Below are 20,064 nucleotides of genomic sequence, written 5' to 3'. Positions count from 1 at the left end.
AACGGACTGTGCCGTGGCCATGGCCGCAATAGCAGCTAAACAAGGCATTCTAAACACAGGAAAAACATATAATTTGGTATACATTAAATCAAAAGCCTACAAGAACATAGGAATACAGGGAAAGCTGGGGGATTACATATTAGGCGAAGCCATTAGCATCAAATGTGAAGAGGAGGGAACACTCAACATAGAGGTAATTTGTGATAAAAGAGGATGCAGGGAAACCAAGCAAGACGTAACTGTTACAGTACATGAAGCCACAAAATGGGTAAAAATCAAACCAAGGAAAAAGAGGACAATTAGAAGCCTAGAAACAAGCAGTCACTTAGGGAGATGGGATCCCAGTACAGACCTAGCCCGCACACAAGGGTTGAAGACCAATTTATTTTACCAATGGTTGAAATTTTCGGCTAGGCAGATCAGTGAAAAGCCTTGCATAGCCTGTCACCGGAAAGGTGTGATACCTCAGGCTAAACCCCTACCTGATATCAACAACTGTTATAGGAGTCCCCAACATAACTCAGACCAAGCAGAATGCTATACACAATGTGTTATGAAAATGGCAGTAGGTGATGAAAAATATGCTGCCGACAGTAAACTTTGTCCAGTGCCCCTAAGTACAGAAGGAACCGTTCCACCTATGATTAAAATAGAGAAAGGGATGATACACCCATTCTGTATAGCTAAAGGCTTAGTAGCACAATACATAAGCGATTGGCAGGTAGGGACGACCCAGCCAAAACACCACATACAGTGTATGCAAAAGCAGCAAGAATACAAACCGGCCAAAACAGCATGGAACATTACCGTCTGTCACACCCTGCCAGCAGCAGGCATACAGTGTGAACAAATAGTACCGGCCACAGGGGGGTCTGTAATTGGACTGAATCTCACCCATGCTTCATGGGTATCTACTCCAAATTTAGCTAAGGGAACGGTACCCTTAGCTGACATCTTTTGGATATGCGGACAAAGAAGGAAACTCCTGTCATCGCTGTCCCCTAATTGGAAGGGCCTTTGTGCTCCTGTGATGCTCACAGGAGCTATAACAGTAATTGAAATGCCAAATTCAATACAACCCATGCCACAGAAACTTCGTAAGAAAAGAGGAATAATGACGTTTAAAACAGACTACAACATCACAGTAAGAAACGGGATACCAGAAGGGATACCCCGACAGTTAGAAGCCATAGACAGTAGCAGAGTTAAAGCAGATGAAGATGCGGATAAATGGGGATGGGCATTGGCTCTGTTCGGGGTTACTCCAAAAATCCGTTCTAGGTTCCAGGAGGTGCAGTGGATTAATTACTTGTGGTATAATCAGCAAAGATACCTGAACTGGACATTATGAACGTATATGTATATTACTAGGACACAGGAGTATGGCTGAGAGACCAGACTCCCCTGATCAGGGACCTATGCCTGATCTGCCTCTATCAAGTCTGATTGGACTCTCAGAACTGTTTGGAGAAGAGGATATACAGGAGGGATGGTCGAGACATGATTGGTCGCCACAGCCGCCTTCCATCCAGCAGCTAAACCAGTTGGCAACAGAAGGATCTTCATCATTCCAGCACCTGGCGATGACGGCTTCACAGAATCTGCCTGCAGCAAGAGTCGGCCCGAGGACTCCACCATCACCTGAAGGACCCTTTGGACTCAGGAACACACCCCTTCCGCAGATGCCATGGAGACAGTCACATGTGCCAGTGGCAACGATACCCTCCAGGGGAGGCAGCCAAGGTCGGCCATATGCAGCAACTGCCCGAGTGCATCCTAGACCCAATTCACTGCTAGGACCTGTCCCCAGCTTTCCACCCCCAAGGCAGGAGAGATATTCTGATCAGCCCAGTACCTCTGGAGGAGGATCAGCAGGGGTAGACCTTTAGCCGAACTCACCCACCAGGACAGAGGGGAGCTTTGTACAGGCTGCTAAATGCCCAGAGTGTCCCACCCACTTGCCTGTGCGACATCAACAATACTCCCCCCACACATGAAATGCCTTCCCCCTTGTACTTCCTGTCCCCTGGACTGCACAACCTTAATCTGGTCATGGTCACCCCACAGGACATGGCAATCTTGGTTCGAGAGCTTCATCTTCCACAAGAGTCTGTTCCAAAAACCTTGGAGCAGCTCCTGCCCCTCACAAATCACATTCCCCATGAGCTATTTGAGGAAATCATGCCACAACTAAGTCAGACAGCTGCATACCTGTTCAGGATACACCGTGACAATGCCAACATCTCTTGTGCTCAGGAGGGCCTCCATACTCAACTGTGTGGTCTTCAGTCTAGTATGGACATGCTAGCCTGCATGATGGAGCATATGGAAAGGGAACAGCTAAGGCTGGCCACCACCACCCTGAATGTGGGCAAGAATTCTCTGGGGGCCCTGTACAACCTGGCCAAGCAGCACAAGGAGCTGGAAAGATCCATCAGAGAACTGCACGACTGTCTGAAAGCCAGAATTCCTGATCCTCCCCCCACTACCCCTGAAAGGCCAACCTCCCCATGTTCCCCAACTTCTCCCAAAACTTCAGATGCTGAGTAAATGCTGAGGAGCGCGGACTGACGTAATGGCACTGAACACGGACTATGATCTTGGTTCTTGAGTTTGAATTGCGGACTGGTTTCAGAAATCTGAGTGTAAATAAAACAAAGAAGGATATATGTTAGTAACGAAGGTTGGGTAAATGTCTGTCCTTACCATCATCTGCGTAACACAGATAAAGCTAAATGCATACACATAGATATCACATTGCAAAGTTATAAAAAGGGGACCCTTACACGGCGTGTTTGTAGATTTAGTAGTAAAGATGCACCATAGGGACCCCTTTTTCTTAAATTATAGCATGCCTCAAGAGACATGCATCGCCTAAATTTGGCGTCTGGCCAAAAAGGGCATTAGAAAACAAGCTGAAAAAGAAGAAAAACAAAGTGGAGAATGTTGAGAAATGGCCTATAATGAAAACCATTATATGATTGACTAAGGCAAATGACTTAAGGACGGACATGAAGGGAAACCATTTATTGTGTTTATCATTTAACTAGACATAGCTGCGCTAACCTTAGAATAGTTTCTTGATTGGTTGACTAAATAGTGGTAACGTAGGGGTTATTTGATGCATTTAAATAATAAATGTGTGACGCTTTAACAAAATAATATGTAGAACCAAGTATAATGGGTTGGAGCCTCTGGTTGAGTGAGTCAATAGATGCCAGAAGATGATTGGTTGCACTGATGTCAATGTGAAGCCTTTACTTTGCCATGATTAAGAGGTTGATGTAACTTGTTTTATGTGGCCATTTTAAGTGCCTTGAATTACACCAAAACTCAATGTTTGAATGTCACCTTGCGTTGATATAATCCGGCTAATTGCTCACCTTGTGCCTTAGTATGTAGGTTCACCTGCACTTCAATATATTTACCGTGTGAAGTATCACTGATATTCATATCCGCACCAGAGTTATCAGTAAGTCGAGTGATGTGTTTTTCTTTTTTATTGCAATGCACAAATGAGGATGTCTTGTCAGTAAACAACCCAAGAGTATAATTGAAGTAATGGGACTCTTTCGAGTCCCAGAGGAGGGACTGTAGAAGAATTTTTAGGTCCATATTTGAACTGTGATGAACTATCAAGTGTCCTGATCCGAACTGTATGTCCTCTGGTTGAACTAGCAGGTGTTCAACCCAAAAAAAAAAGGGCTCTATTAGTCATTCAGTCTGTCAGGGGCTTTCCAAGGCCTTTTAGGTGCTTTCCCGCAGGCCACGTGCAGGGGCCTCAGGCCAGCTGCACGTGTGGCTGAGGCCACGTGCGGAGGGGGCCTCAGGCCAGCTGCACCTGTGGCTGAAGGTCTTTTAAAAAAATCAGTTGTAAATCCTTCACGTTTTAATGGGAGCGTTTGTCACATTGAAATAATGGCCTAACACCTGCTTAGGGTTCACTAGAGGACGCTTCCAATAGAAAACCATGTCTTGGGAATGAAATAAATAAAAAAGTCGAAGGAGGAGCGATGCCCGCGGGTCTCCAATAAATAGATGAGCGCGGTTGTCATATTCAGTCTCTCTAGAGGACTCAGTTTGTCTAAGCTTTGTGTCGAAGGCTTAAATAAACTTAAAAACTCTGTGCATTTTATCTTGCTTAAGGCTGAATTATTCTAAAGTGTTGTGTCCTTTTTCTAGCATATCACTTGCAATTAGTTTGTGTTATCTAAAAGAAGACATCCCGAGAAGACTAAAGACGAGCCGCGACACACAGCCGAGGTCCCTCTGGGATCCAACGTCACCCACGGGGACTCCCAGCGCCTCCCAGAGGACCACTCGTCAACCCCAGGAGACGCCTCCCCTCATGACCAACGGACCCAGCCCCGGCCGTCTATGGCTAGATGGACCCACAGCCCTTTCCCCCCGAGAGGACACCACAGTCAAACCCTGAGGGCGGAAACTGGGGGGAAAAACAAGAAGAGAGAAAAAAAAAACATACAAACAAAACAACCCCAACCCCACCCCCTTGGCGCAGTGGAAACTGGAAGCACGTCCAGTGTCACCAACCGTGACTATACCCCAGAAGCCAACCGGGAGGAGTGGTACAGCAGTTATGGCAAACGGCACAAAACGGCGCCACTCCTCCGACTTCTACACCAGCCACTAGCTGCGGGTATATCCCACTGCCCCAAACCTCAGCCACGCCGATGGCAGATGGCCAAAGGCGTGCTGAAGCCGGAGGTGGAACAGGGAATCAAAAAACACACCCCCCCCCCCCCCCCCAGGTGCAGAGGTTACCCGGGAAACGCCCAGTATAACCAAACTGCACCACTCCAGCAACGCCGACACTACGGCTCACCCGGCTGGAGCCAGAGGAGAAGAGAGGGAAGAAAAAGAAAATACCCCAACCCCCCCCCCCCCCCCTCCCGGGTGCAGAGGCTACCTGGGAAATGCCCAGCACAACCAAACTACACCCCTCCAGCAACGCCGACACTACGGCTCACCCGGCTGGAGTCAGAGGAGAAGAGAGGGCATAACAAAAACAAACAAAAAAAAAGAAAAAAAAACCCAAGTACCACCCCATCACCCCCCAGGGGACCATCCCATCAAACCCCGGGGAGGTGAAACAAAAAGAAATAAAAAGAAAGACTAACAGACCAACATACAGTTGTTTGGGTCCTTATTTTTTTTTTTCTTCTTAGACAGGCTGCAGGGTCACAACCCCAGACACAAACAGTGGAAAAAAAAAAAAATAAATCCCACACAAAAAACAACTCAAAAAACACCCACACGAAATGAACTAACACAAAACAAATCAGTGACGTATACCGTTAAGCTCAAACAAATCGAACACACCTGTTCTAACTTAAGAGCTTAACGGTAATGTGACTAAGTCACCAAAAGAGGGAGCCAAAGTGCTAAAAATGAAAAAAACCCCTTTGGTGACAGAAAACAAACGAGCTGCATCTCCGTGCGCAGCTGTGTGCAACACACAACCAAAATGTGCTCAACTAAATAACACCGGAGCTGATACAACAGACGCAGTAGTTATCTTTATCCGGGGAAACGGGGCTACAACTGTAACACAGGAAGCTCAGCGACCCGTGCCACAGAGCTCCGCCGTGCGCGTGCACCCATTACAGACACACTCTTGCAGCTCCCGTTTAAACCTCTTATCCGGTCGGAGCGTGACGCGAAGCCGTCGCCAGTCACACTCCACCACGACCCACGGATAAGGCACAAACACAGGAACACGGCTGCAAGAGAGCACAAATCAGTATTCAGTAATGGGTCTCAAACACGCACCATCCGGGCGGAGAGCACCCGCAACTGATCCGGATAACTACTGAACGTCTGCTGCCGCCTTCCCGGCGCGTTACCGTCTCTGCTACCGCTGGGTCCGTGATGTTTGGCCAGAGACTACTGTTATGTGTCGGACGCAGCTCGGAGAACCGACCAGCGTTTGAAGGACCCAGTATGAAATAAGCAGAGCACGGTACAAAGGCTAACTGAATTTAATACATAACAGTGATGTGATACAAAACAACAAAAGAGTGTGCGGTCTGGCGTGGTGGTGATACGGTGCGCTCCCAGCAGCACTAACGGTCCGGAGCCAGAAGCCGTTCGGACCCAAGGACCCCGCCGACACCCCCCAGGTGGCCGCAACAAACCGAGTCTGTGAAAGAAGGAACCATTATGTGAGTCCACACTCTACACACAGAGAGACCACTCAAAGGTGTACATAAACAGCAAACACTTCCTGGCTTAATTACTAATCAGCTTCCCAACCTGCAGGCATGGAACATCCAGTTCACAAAACTCCACTGCAGTGGAAGCCGATACATGACTAACGTACAGCTCAATATAATAAGGTGTGAGGGACACCACATTTACTGACTGTATAAACGTTAAGTCACAAAATCTAACGTACCTCAGGAAGTGTGCTGACGAGCGTGAGACCTCACCCCCTCCTCTTTCACAGACCGTGCATCAAACCCTGGACGTTCTCTGCATCCACTGATGATGAGATGGCTCCTGAGATGACGATCTCACCCGTCTGGTCACAAGGTCGAGTCTCTGGCAAATACACACTGTACACTCCAGTCTTAAATGCCACCATGTTCCAATCCATATAGTTGCACCACAGCTGTGAGTCCTGACAAGCCGCAGGTGATCAGGGTGAGGTCCTGATAACCTCAGCAACACAGCCACTCAGTCCCAAATGCAAGCCACCTGGAAGGAAAAACAAAAGACAGAAACAAAAAGGCAGCCAGGCCCCCCAGCCATACAACATCTTCTTCCTGTCAACTTGACCCACTCCCCACTGTCCTTGTTAAAGCTTCTCTTCCTGTGTTGTCCCCTCTCATCACTACCATAATCCATGCCTCCCTCACCTCTGGAACTGTACTACCTTCACTCAAGACTGCTGCTGTCACTCCTGTCCTCAAAAAAACCTAGTTCCGATCTGTCTGACCTCAATAATTTTCGCCCCATTTCAAATCTTCCTTTCATCTCAAAACTTCTTGAAAAATCTGTTGCCGCTCAACTACAAACCCACCTTTCCTCCAATAACTTGTATGAAAAATTTCAATCTGGCTTCCGTTCCCTCCGTAGTACTGAAACTGTTCTTCTTAAAATTACCAATGACCTGCTCCTCTCTGTTGACTCTGGTTCACTATCCATCCTCCTTCTGCTAGATGTCAGTTCAGCCTTTGACACCATCTCACACCCCATCCTTCTGGACCGTCTTGCCTCCATTGGCATTACTGGCACACCCCTTACCTGGTTCCATTCTTATCTCTCAGACCGCACTCAGTTTATCCAACTAAAATCTTTCACCTCACACCCCTTTCCCCTCACTTCTGGTGTTCCTCAGGGTTCTGTTCTAGGCCCCCTCCTGTTCATTATCTACTTACTCCCTCTTGGCCACATCTTCAGAAAGCATCAAATACATTTCCACTGCTACGCGGATGACACCCAGCTCTATATTTCCAGTAAACCCAACACTGCTCTTCCACCATCATCCCTAACCAACTGCCTCTCTGAAATCAACTCCTGGTTTACCTCAAACCTCCTTAAATTAAACAGCAATAAAACTGAATTCCTACTCACCGGTACCAAATCCACCCTTAACAAAACCCAACTATTCTCCATTTTCATTAACGGCATCCCCGTCTCCTTTTCCCCTCAGGTAAAGAGTCTGGGTGTCATCCTCGACAGCTCCCTCTCCTTTGCACATATAAATAACATCGTCCGCTCCACTTACTTTCACCTCCGAAACATCCACCGCCTTCGTCCCTTCCTCAGTTCTCACTACACCGCCGTCCTCGTTCACAGCCTCGTCACCTCCCGTCTGGACTACTGCAACTCCCTCCTGTTTGGTCTCCCCCACAAAAGTATTCATAAACTTCAACTGGTCCAGAATTCTGCCGCCCGCATCATCACACACACACCCTCCATAAATCACATCACCCCTGTTCTCCAGCAGCTTCACTGGCTCCCCATCTCACACCGCATCCATTACAAACGTCTGCTCCTCACATTTAAAGCCATCCACAACCTCGCCTCCCCGTACTTGACTGACCTCATCCATATCAACTCACTTGCCCATTCCCTCCGCTCCGCTTCCTCCCTCCAGCTTTGTGTCCCCCCCGCCCATCTTGTCACTGTGGGGAGCAGGGCATTCAGCCGCTCTGCTCCCCAGCTCTGGAATGCTCTCCCCCCAGCCCTCCGCAATACCACTTCACTCACTGACTTCAAATCTAAACTCAAAACTCATCTGTTTAGACAAGCCTCCTCACTACAACCATAACTGCTTTGTCCTGTTTAATTTTAACCTGAACTGTTTTTAACTTTGTTTTAATGTCATTTTATATTGTTGTTGTTTGTTGTATTGTTGTAAGGCGACCTTGAGTGCCCAGAAAGGTGCCTAACAAATAAAATGTATTATTATTATTATTAGAATCAATTTGTGCTGCCATGATGAAAATGAGGCGCTTTTTGTCACAATATCATAAACCAATAGATTAATGTATATTTTGTGCTGCTGAATCACGACTTGCCGTGAGACCAGGTTGTTCTGCACACATTACAAAGGCATGGCTGCTGAAAAGCTGGACAAATGTACTGGACTGGTCTGCCTGTGGTCCTACCCTGTCCCCAATACAAAAATGTGAGGAGAATATTGAAATGTACAATGTAATTAGGGTTGAGCCGGATACTCGTTTTAGAGGAGTATCCAGTACGGATAAAGCATTTTTGAGGAGCACGATCATGAGCATGATCCGAATAAAACTCATCAATATCTGTGCTCGTGCTGAAGGAAAATTCTCATTGGCTAACTGACTGTCTTCACACTCTTGTGATTGGCCAGTCACACACAGTGCCCACCCCTCCTTACACAGACACATCTCTCTGCAGCTTCTCACACACACACACAGACAGGATTCCTCTCTGTGCTTGGCTGGATTCTGCCTCACGTTGCTCTGTCAGTACTCTAAGTTTTCTTCAGCTTGCCTCTTTTTCAGTTTGTCTGACATTTAAAATTACTTGGTGAACTTGTTTTGTATCTTACGCGGTGCTTTTGACAAGACAGAGCTCTTGTCACGTCCGTCACTACCTCCACTACGGTCGGCTTTTTTATTTATTTATTTTTTAACTTTGCTTGCTCTTTGTTTGGTTTGGTGATATAAAGTCAGTTGGAAAACTGAATGCGGTGCTTTTGAGAAGAATACAGTGAACAAGGCTGACATATTATTTCCCTGTTTGCCATCACTGGATATTTGCATGAATCACAGATCATTCAAAAATAAACAGTCTTACAGACCACTTACACACATACACACATATAGCTGAACACACAAAATAGCCTATATTAATATTTTTATTGTATATGGCTGCATGCAGTATTTGACACTTTCTCACTGCAGTTCATAAAAATAAATTGGTCAGTCGACCAACCTCTCTCTCCCTCTCACACAGTCACACACACATGCACACACAGACAGTCATGCACGCTCAGACACACATGCACACACAGACACACACACACACACACACACACACACACACACACACACACACACACACACACACACACACACACACACACACACACACACACACACACACACACACACACACACACACACACACACACACATATCTTAATCAATATTGTTTAACTTTGTGTGGAAAAAAATGCCAAGAATGTTAGGTAGTAAAAATAATTAATTGAAAAAAATCAGTTTGATCATAAAATAAAAAAAAAAAGAAAGTTGTGTTAAGTATGACAACTCTTGTTCATGCATACTTAGTGGTTCATAATTTCCTACTACATTGAATGTCAATTCCGAGGCTGTTCTGTTATTCATTCTTACACTTAAGAATATTAATGTTCTGAGTTAATAAAAACTTGTTCTGTAAATAGTTTTCTTTTGTGATCAAAAACATTGATTTGAATCTCAATTTTGAAGCTGTTCTGTAAATAGTTTTCGAATAAACAATAAATATAGCAACTTCTGATCAATCCATATCAATTTCAGACTTAAAATAATGTACTGATTTAAGCTCCAGCCATTTCTGGTTAAACCACGCCCACTTCTGGTTTAGGCCCCACCCACTATGAGTACAGATACGGATACAGATCATTTAGATGGTTGAACAGATACAGATAGTGATGTACTCGCTCATCCCTAAATGCAACAACAATAAATCTGTACTGCTGCACAACTAAGGGCCCCTTCACACATAGTATGATTGTGGTCAAATTGAATTACGCATGAAGCAGGAATCGTATGCAATACATATAAAATCGTAGCTGCCTCCAATGCCTTGTACACCTGTTGCTACAAATATTTGCACACATCAGCGGCTGAAAGACAGAGTGTGCCCTGTGAGAGTCCATTCAATCCCTCTCACGGCAGGTGTTGGTCAGATTCCAGGTGATACACACGAACATCTAACTCCACTAACTTGGTACTTAGAAAATGTGTGGCTGTTCGCACTATTAGCATGAAAACAGTCAGGAGACAATCACTTTCGAGATGGTGGTGAAATTTGTGCCTCCCCGACTGTGGAGTTGCCAAATACACATGTACTTCATTCCATTCCAGAGTGTCGCCCCCCCCAACACGTGCTATGTGTTGTTCGCGCACCCCCCCGCACCCGCACATGAGGCACCTCTCGTCTGATCATCTGATCACAGAGTGACACCTTGGTCTTTGCACTGAACGGATGGGGGCGTGGCTGGCTCCTAGAAGTCACAGCTGCAGAACACGTACCATGTTTTGACAGACACACGCGTGTGTGCTTGCTGTCCTCACGTGGAAATACATAAAAACATATATTGCTTTTGTGACAAACACACATTGACAGACTGTCCCAGGCTCCCAGCTGGAACAGACCATCAGTTCATGTGGACATGCAGCAGGCAATCTGAATGTCACATCTGTCTGACAGGACGCAGCATGCCGCCGCACTATATACCAAGCCAACATTGCGACAAATACGCCACTTTCAGTCACGTATCAGCAGAAATACGCCGTAACAAACACCGTTTGGTCAATTATCATGTCGCTTTAAAAAAAAACACGTTTATGCCCTTGTTAATATCAGCCATTTTTCTGCACCTTTTATAGGACAGTGATGGTAGCACAGTGGTAAAGTTTCTGGCTGGCAACCTGACCTTTTGTACATTGCAGGTTTGAATCCCGTGGGTGGCATGTATTTTTCTTCTTTTTTTTTCATAGCAGCTGCGTGATATGGTTACACATGCTCCAGCTGCTCGCACTGTGTTCCCACTGTTGAAGCAGGTTTGTTCATGCCTGCCCATCAGCTCAATGTTTTTGTGGTTTGCTCCTATGAGCTGTTCCACCGTGATTTTATCTGATTAGTACTTATTCGTACTATGAGGTCTGTCCATAAAGTATCATACCTTTTTATTTTTTTCAAAAACTATATGGATTTCATTCAAATGTTTTTACGTCAGACATGCTCGGAGTGTTAGAGGACAAGTTGGGACATGTCCAGCTCTCCACAAGTTCTTTTATACTCACTCAACTGGTAAGCACTGAAAGCCAAGATAGACATGTCCCAACTTGTCCTCTAACACTCCGAAACGGAGGTGTTCCTTTGTCTCGCTTCATCAGCGAATCGGTCGTGACGCGCGAAGCCTCCGCGCGGCTTTCCATGACAAAATCTCTTGTTAAAAGTGAAATCTGCCGGAAAATGGCTGATGTCCAGGTCTTGTGATAACCAGAGAAAGAGCACACGATGGTCTCGTATCCACAGAGCCATCAGCTTAAAAATGATCCAGTGGTTTGTGCCGCATCATCGCAGCTCGCAGCGCGGCGCACCGACCGTCCTTAAAGGGGTCCTTAAAGCTGTAGTTAAAGTCCTTATTCTCTGTGAAGCCCGTAAAATTTTCACTGAAAGCCAGATAAATTTTTCTAATGGTTTCTAGGTGCCAGTCTCTAACAGCTTCTGAAAAAATTCTGATGGAAAAAAAGTCCTTTTCATTCCGCCATTTCCAGACAATGAAAATCCGACGAGGGGGCGGGACCACTCCTTCCACAAGGCGTGCTCACAGGCGAATGACGTCACCGACAGGCGTGGAAAAACTCACGCATGTGCACGAGGGTTCAAGCATGTCTGACGTAAAAACATATGAATGAAATCCATATAGTTTTTAAAAAAATAAAAAGGACCGTTAATTTATGGACAGACCACGTATGTGTGAAGGGGCATTTAGGACGTGTGCAAGACGAATAAGACACCATAACATTCATCTCTTGGTATTTTCAATGCCAAAATGTCCTTTAAGCATTCTGAGAAGGAATGGCAACATTAGATAATAGATGTTTCAGCATCCCAATTTTTTTTTTTTTTTTGGAATGTCTTTAATCCAGGTATGGCTGTAGATTAACAAATGAAATAAAGATGTTTTGTGTGAAATTGATCACACAAAACATGATATGTCTTGTCAACTTTTTCTGATTTGGAGTTGTATGCGTTAACACTTCTCTCCACAACAGAAGTGAAAGGCCACTTCTACAAGGCCCTATTTGAGGCAGAATCCAGGAGTATGTCACTGAAGGGATTGTATGTGCTCAAAGACAACAATGCTCGAGCTGACAAAGAAGCCATACACACATCAAGGGAAGGAAATAAGCTTCACAGGGTCTCTCAAAACACACCCACAATCCCAACACTTGCATTAGTTTGACCTCCTCATCACCAAATGCATAACTTTGGCCAGCATCTACTTCACCCACAGTTATCACAGTGCTGAATGTGAATACCTATCACTTTTTAAAGAACAGCAAAGTGAGGATCATGACCAAGAATATTCACTAATTTGAAACAAATGGTTGGCCACATTTCAACAGCTCATCAACACTGACAAAAGATCTTTGGGGATGGTTCTGGCAGTGGTGGGCACATCTTACCAAAAAGTTAGCTTTGATAACCATTAATCAGATAACTGAAAAGTTATCTTTTATGAGGATAAACCAATAAACTGCTAAAAAATTATCTTTATTACAGATCAATCAATCAATCAATTTTTTTATATAGCGCCAAATCACAACAAACAGTTGCCCCAAGGCGCTTTATATTATAAGGCAAGGCCATACAATAATTATGTAAAACCCCAACGGTCAAAACGACCCCCTGTGAGCAAGCACTTGGCTACAGTGGGAAGGAAAAACTCCCTTTTAACAGGAAGAAACCTCCAGCAGAACCAGGCTCAGGGAGGGGCAGTCTTCTGCTGGGACTGGTTGAGGCTGAGGGAGAGAACCAGGAAAAAGACATGCTGTGGAGGGGAGCAGAGATCGATCACTAATGATTAAATGCAGAGTGGTGCATACAGAGCAAAAAGAGAAAGAAACAGTGCATCATGGGAACCCCCCAGCAGTCTACGTCTATAGCAGCATAACTAAGGGATGGTTCAGGGTCACCTGATCCAGCCCTAACTATAAGCTTTAGCAAAAAGGAAAGTTTTAAGCCTAATCTTAAAAGTAGAGAGGGTGTCTGTCTCCCTGATCTGAATTGGGAGCTGGTTCCACAGGAGAGGAGCCTGAAAGCTGAAGTCTCTGCCTCCCATTCTACTCTTACAAACCCTAGGAACTACAAGTAAGCCTGCAGTCTGAGAGCGAAGCGCTCTATTGGGGTGATATGGTACTATGAGGTCCCTAAGATAAGATGGGACCTGATTATTCAAAACCTTATAAGTAAGAAGAAGAATTTTAAATTCTATTCTAGAATTAACAGGAAGCCAATGAAGAGAGGCCAATATGGGTGAGATATGCTCTCTCCTTCTAGTCCCCGTTAGTACTCTAGCTGCAGCATTTTGAATTAACTGAAGGCTTTTTAGGGAACTTTTAGGACAACCTGATAATAATGAATTACAATAGTCCAGCCTAGAGGAAATAAATGCATGAATTAGTTTTTCAGCATCACTCTGAGACAAGACCTTTCTGATTTTAGAGATATTGCGTAAATGCAAAAAAGCAGTCCTACATATTTGTTTAATATGCGCTTTGAATGACATATCCTGATCAAAAATGACTCCAAGATTTCTCACAGTATTACTAGAGGTCAGGGTAATGCCATCCAGAGTAAGGATCTGGTTAGACATCATGTTTCTAAGATTTGTGGGGCCAAGTACAATAACTTCAGTTTTATCTGAGTTTAAAAGCAGGAAATTAGAGGTCATCCATGTCTTTATGTCTGTAAGACAATCCTGCAGTTTAGCTAATTGGTGTGTGTCCTCTGGCTTCATGGATAGATAAAGCTGGGTATCATCTGCGTAACAATGAAAATTTAAGCAATACTGTCTAATGGGGTCTAATAAACATGTTGATGGTTTGGATGAAGTAACTAATGAAAATAACTCAGACAGAACAATCGGAGAGAAAGAGTCTAACCAAATACCGGCATCACTGAAAGCAGCCAAAGATAACGATACATCTTTGGGATGGTTATGAGTAATTTTTTCTCTAATAGTTAAAATTTTGTTAGCAAAGAAAGTCATGAAGTCATTACTAGTTAAAGTTAATGGAATACTCAGCTCAATAGAGCTCTGACTCTTTGTCAGCCTGGCTACAGTGCTGAAAAGAAACCTGGGGTTGTTCTTATTTTCTTCAATTAGTGATGAATAGAAAGATGTCCTAGCTTTACGGAGGGCTTTTTTATAGAGCAACAGACTCTTTTTCCAGGCTAAGTGAAGATCTTCTAAATTAGTGAGACGCCATTTCCTCTCCAACTTACGGGTTATCTGCTTTAAGCTACGAGTTTGTGAGTTATACCACGGAGTCAGGCACTTCTGATTTAAAGCTCTCTTTTTTAGAGGAGCTACAGCATCCAAAGTTGTCTTCAATGAGGATGTAAAACTATTGACGAGATACTCTATCTCACTTACAGAGTTTAGGTAGCTACTCTGCACTGTGTTGGTATATGGCATTAGAGAACATAAAGAAGGAATCATATCCTTAAACCTAGTTACAGCGCTTTCTGAAAGACTTCTAGTGTAATGAAACTTATTCCCCACTGCTGGGTAGTCCATCAGAGTAAATGTAAATGTTATTAAGAAATGATCAGACAGAAGGGAGTTTTCAGGGAATACTGTTAAGTCTTCTATTTCCATACCATAAGTCAGAACAAGATCTAAGATATGATTAAAGTGGTGGGTGGACTCATTTACTTTTTGAGCAAAGCCAATAGAGTCTAATAATAGATTAAATGCAGTGTTGAGGCTGTCATTCTCAGCATCTGTGTGGATGTTAAAATCGCCCACTATAATTATCTTATCTGAGCTAAGCACTAAGTCAGACAAAAGGTCTGAAAATTCACAGAGAAACTCACAGTAACGACCAGGTGGACGATAGATAATAACAAATAAAACTGGTTTTTGGGACTTCCAATTTGGATGGACAAGACTAAGAGTCAAGCTTTCAAATGAATTAAAGCTCTGTCTGGGTTTTTGATTAATTAATAAGCTGGAATGGAAGATTGCTGCTAATCCTCCGCCCCGGCCCGTGCTACGAGCATTCTGACAGTTAGTGTGACTCGGGGGTGTTGACTCATTTAAACTAACATATTCATCCTGCTGTAACCAGGTTTCTGTAAGGCAGAATAAATCAATATGTTGATCAATTATTATATCATTTACCAACAGGGACTTAGAAGAGAGAGACCTACCACTCAGACAGCCAGCAATTCAAGGAGAACATGCGGCTAAACATGTCACTCCCGGTCCGATTGGGGAGGGGCCCAGAGAAAACTACAGAGTCCGACATTGTTTTTGCAAAGTTACACACCGATTTAATGTTAATTTTAGTGACCTCCGATTGGCGTAACCGGGTGTCATTACTGCCGACATGAATTACAATCTTACCAAATTTACGCTTAGCCTTAGCCAGCAGTTTCAAATTTCCTTCAATGTCGCCTGCTCTGGCCCCCGGAAGACAATTGACTATGGTTGCTGGTGTCGCTAACTTCACATTTCGCAAAACAGAGTCGGCAATAACCAGAGTTTGATCCTCGGCGGGTGTGTCGCCGAGTGGGGAAAAACGGTTAGAAATGTGAATGGGTTGGCGGTGTACATGGGGCTTCTGTTTAGGGCTACGCTTCCTCCTCACAGTCACCCAGTCGGCCTGCTTTCCCGGCTGCTCGGGATCTGCCAGAGGGGAACTAACGGCGGCTAAGCTACCTTGGTCCGCACCAACTACAGGGGCCTGGCTAGCTGTAGAATTTTCCACGGTGCGGAGCCGAGTCTCCAATTCGCCGAGCCTGGCCTCCAAAGCTACGAATAAGCTACACTTATTACAAGTACCATTACTGCTAAAGGAGGCCGAGGAATAACTAAACATTTCACACCCAGAGCAGAAAAGTGCGGGAGAGACAGGAGAAGCCGCCATGCTAAATCGGCTAAGAGCTAGTAGTTACGCTAAGCTAGCGGATTCCTAAAAACACGCAAAGATAGCCGATAAGTATTAGAATTGATTTGGACGCGGCCACATCAGATTACACTGTCGGCTTCTGATAAACCAGTTTCACTTTAAAGTAGATATGACTCCTAAAAAATTAGGTAAAACTGATATAAATATCAAAATATACATACAGTATAGTAAGTTGAAAATGGTTTTAATTATTATCACTGAGAAATAAAGTTTGTACAGTTTCTCAAAAGTGTGTTTCTTGGAAAACGCGCTGACAGAGTTCCATTAGCGGTCACGTGATGCTGTGACGTCACAGCATGTAGAGTCCCGTCTTTGTCTGTTTGATTGACAACAGGAACAGATGGACCTCAGCATGGACAGCGACGAGATCGAGAACTTTTCTGACTCCTCTTCAAGTGTGGATTATTTCTGACTCGGATCCTGAGGATGTCGCAGCAGTGATTAGACCCTACAGATTGGAGCCGTATCTTTCGGACGAACATTCAAATCAGGAGCATTCTGACAGGGAAAATAATGCAGACGGTGCTTATGGCGGAGCCGAAGCAGAGGCAAGAGACGTGCAAATTCCGATGGATTTTGAAAGGCTGCAGAATACGGAATGGTAAGGGAGGCATTGATTTTTGTTGCTGCAGTTTATAACACTCTAATTACAGTGGTCCCTCATTTATCGCGGGAGTTACATTCTAAAAATAACCCGCGATAAGCGAAATCCATGAAGTAGTCAGCACTATTTTTTGCAATTATTATAGGTGTTTTAAGGCTGTAAAACCCCTCACTACACACTTTATACGCCAGATTTGGCGCAGCTCCGCACAGCAGACAGGAGGGCGGTGTGAGTGGCCCGCTGCTGCGTTTACTGAGCACGCAGACTCAGTAAGCGCATCGGAGGCAGTGAGAACAATTGCAGTGATGCCGACCGGTGCCGTGACCGGCCTGCCTGATAAGGATGCAGAACACAATGTGCTGTTAAATTAAATTCATCCATGTTTAGTTGCGTTATTTTCACAAAAGAATAGGAAATAAACGGCGAACGTTTCGAGAAAGATCGCCGAAAACAACAGTGAACATGCCGCCGCCGTGTTTACTACGTATTGCACTGATATTTTTACAAGTTCCTTGACCATTTCAAGATTATTGTGAACATATTATTTGGGGTTGACATTTTATGTGTTCCTGTGAGCAGTGTGAGAACATGGAGATGGTAGAGGAAAGTGTCTGCTGTCGGGAGCAAATACGGGTGTGCGAGCGGAGCGAACGGCAGCCGGACATTTCGTGCATCACACAACACCGCGGCTTTCTATCAATCTGCCTGGACTCGAAAAGGCTAAAACCTTTCGCCCTTGTGTTTGTGCAATATGCTCCGACACACTGGTCATATCGACAAACAAATCCCTGAGAGCTGTGTTTAATCCAAGTTTCTGCTGCTAAAAAAGTGTAAACAACGGCCACCAGGCGCGCAAGCCGATACGGTCTACACGTAGTGATGTATTTCAGGCTTAACTTTTGTTCTGCTGGAGGTTTCTTCCTGTTAAAAGGGAGTTTTTCCTTCCCACTGTAGCCAAGTGCTTGCTCACAGGGGGTCGTTTTACCGTTGGGGTTTTACATAATTATTGTATGGCTTTGCCTTACAATATAAAGCGCCTTGGGGCAACTGTTTGTTGTGATTTGGCGCTATATAAAAAAATTGATTGATTGATTGATTGATTGGTGCTCAGCGGGAAGCTGGTCACGGGGTGTGCACATTTTTCAGTGGCGGGACGTTCAAATGTTATATATAACGGGAGAACCATGTCCATTTTCCCAAAACGCTTAGGTTGACTGAATTATATAACCTTTGTTACATGTAATAAGACTATGTTGTTTTTAAGTGTCATATCAACTTTAAGTGCTGCAGGGGCTTCTGGGTAAATTCAAGGATCACAAACAAAAAGAGCACATGAAAAATGAATAAATAAAAAATAAAACCCCAAACACTGTCATCATCTTTCAAAAGCAGTAAAACACAGTATTAGAAGTCACAATTTATCTCAGTATTAGATACACTGTCATTCACAAGCTAAAAGCTGCTGCTTTTTTCGCATGCTTTGAACCCTGCGGCTTACACAACCGAAATACATTCATGAATGCACTGATTGGCAGAGTAAAATACATGTAGTAAATATAAATTCTTACTGTTAGTTTCAGTAGGATTCATCTGAATAAATAATCCACATAAAGCGTCCTTTTTTAAAATCCAAAACAGTGTCTAAAGCCCCTTTCACACAGGGGCTGCTCCCAGTTGCTCCCTGTGGAGTCATGACGACGCAGGAATTTCTGCGTCAGGTGCTCGCAGCAGGGAGCAGAGAGGAGGTGAGAACGCAACCTGCAGGTTCTCTGCACAGAGAAGTCAGAGTGCACAGTTTGGCTGCAGACAGACTGTGCACTCTGACTTCTCTTCTACTTGTTGTGCTGCAGGGCTGCGCTCTGAGTTCTCTTATAGTGCGTGCGCGCACGAACCATCCTTAAAGCAAATGTGGAGATGTGTGGAGTTCTACTTGATGTTGACATGTCCTGGACTTATGTGCTTTTTTAACTGTGATAAGAGTGTCTGAGGAGAGAAAGGAACTAACTGCCTGCAGACATTTTTTTTTCTTTTCTTTCCTCCTTTGACCGCGAGCGAAGCGTCAAGCAAATGTGGAGAGGTCTGGAGTTCTACTTGATGTTGACATGTCCTGTCTCAGGACTTAAGTTCTTTTTTGTCCTTTTTTTTAACTGTGATGTGAGAGTTTGAGCAGAGAACAAGGAACTATTGCCTGCAGTCAGACTTTTTTTTTCTTTTAATTGTTCACATGTGCGCGCGTGAACGAACGTCCATGAGTGTACTAGAGATGTCCGGACTTTTTACTGGATATTTCTGGCAATCATTCTGCATTTTTTTTTTCTTCAGTATGTAGTTTTTACTGCATTAAGTACACGGTATAACAACAATCCTGCGTGATTTATACTGCGGGAACAATGGAACAGCAGGAATCATAAATTGGCTTCGAGTCACACCAGGTAACACCTGTTTGCCCCAAATTATGCCTCTTTGCCCCGACTTGGGCTGGAACCACTTCTTTTCTGCGTGGAGCACAGGACGCCAAAAAAATTAAACAGGTTTAATTTTTCGGCACCCGACTTGCTTCCTCCTTTGCGCCCTCGCGCTGTTGTGGCAGCGAACTGCATCATCTCGGCACTGAGTTGCTTCCACACGGTGTCATCAGAATGACGCACGGCACAACTGGGAGCAACCGGGAGCACCCCCGGTGTGAAAGGGGCTTTACACTTTAGAGCCTGAGTCTGCGCAAATTTGTGCAGGTAAAGGTACCCCCCTCTACTCCAAGAGCCCATCATTATGGCACAATGGTTCATTAACGAGCCATTCAGTAGCCCAAACATACGAGGTCTGTCCAAAAAGTAACGGACCTTTTTATTTTTTTCAAAAACTATATGGATTTGAATCACGTGTGATTGCATCAGCCAAGCTTGCACATGCGTGAGTTTTTCCACGCCTGTTGGTTGCGTCATTCGCCTGTGGGCAGGCTTTGAGTGAACACTGGTCCACCCCTCCCGTCGGATTTCTTTTGTATGAGAACTTGCT

Source organism: Thalassophryne amazonica, chromosome 13, assembly GCF_902500255.1.
Source record: "Thalassophryne amazonica chromosome 13, fThaAma1.1, whole genome shotgun sequence".
Lineage (NCBI taxonomy): Eukaryota > Metazoa > Chordata > Actinopteri > Batrachoidiformes > Batrachoididae > Thalassophryne > Thalassophryne amazonica.
Note: the sequence above shows the minus strand (reverse complement) of the source record.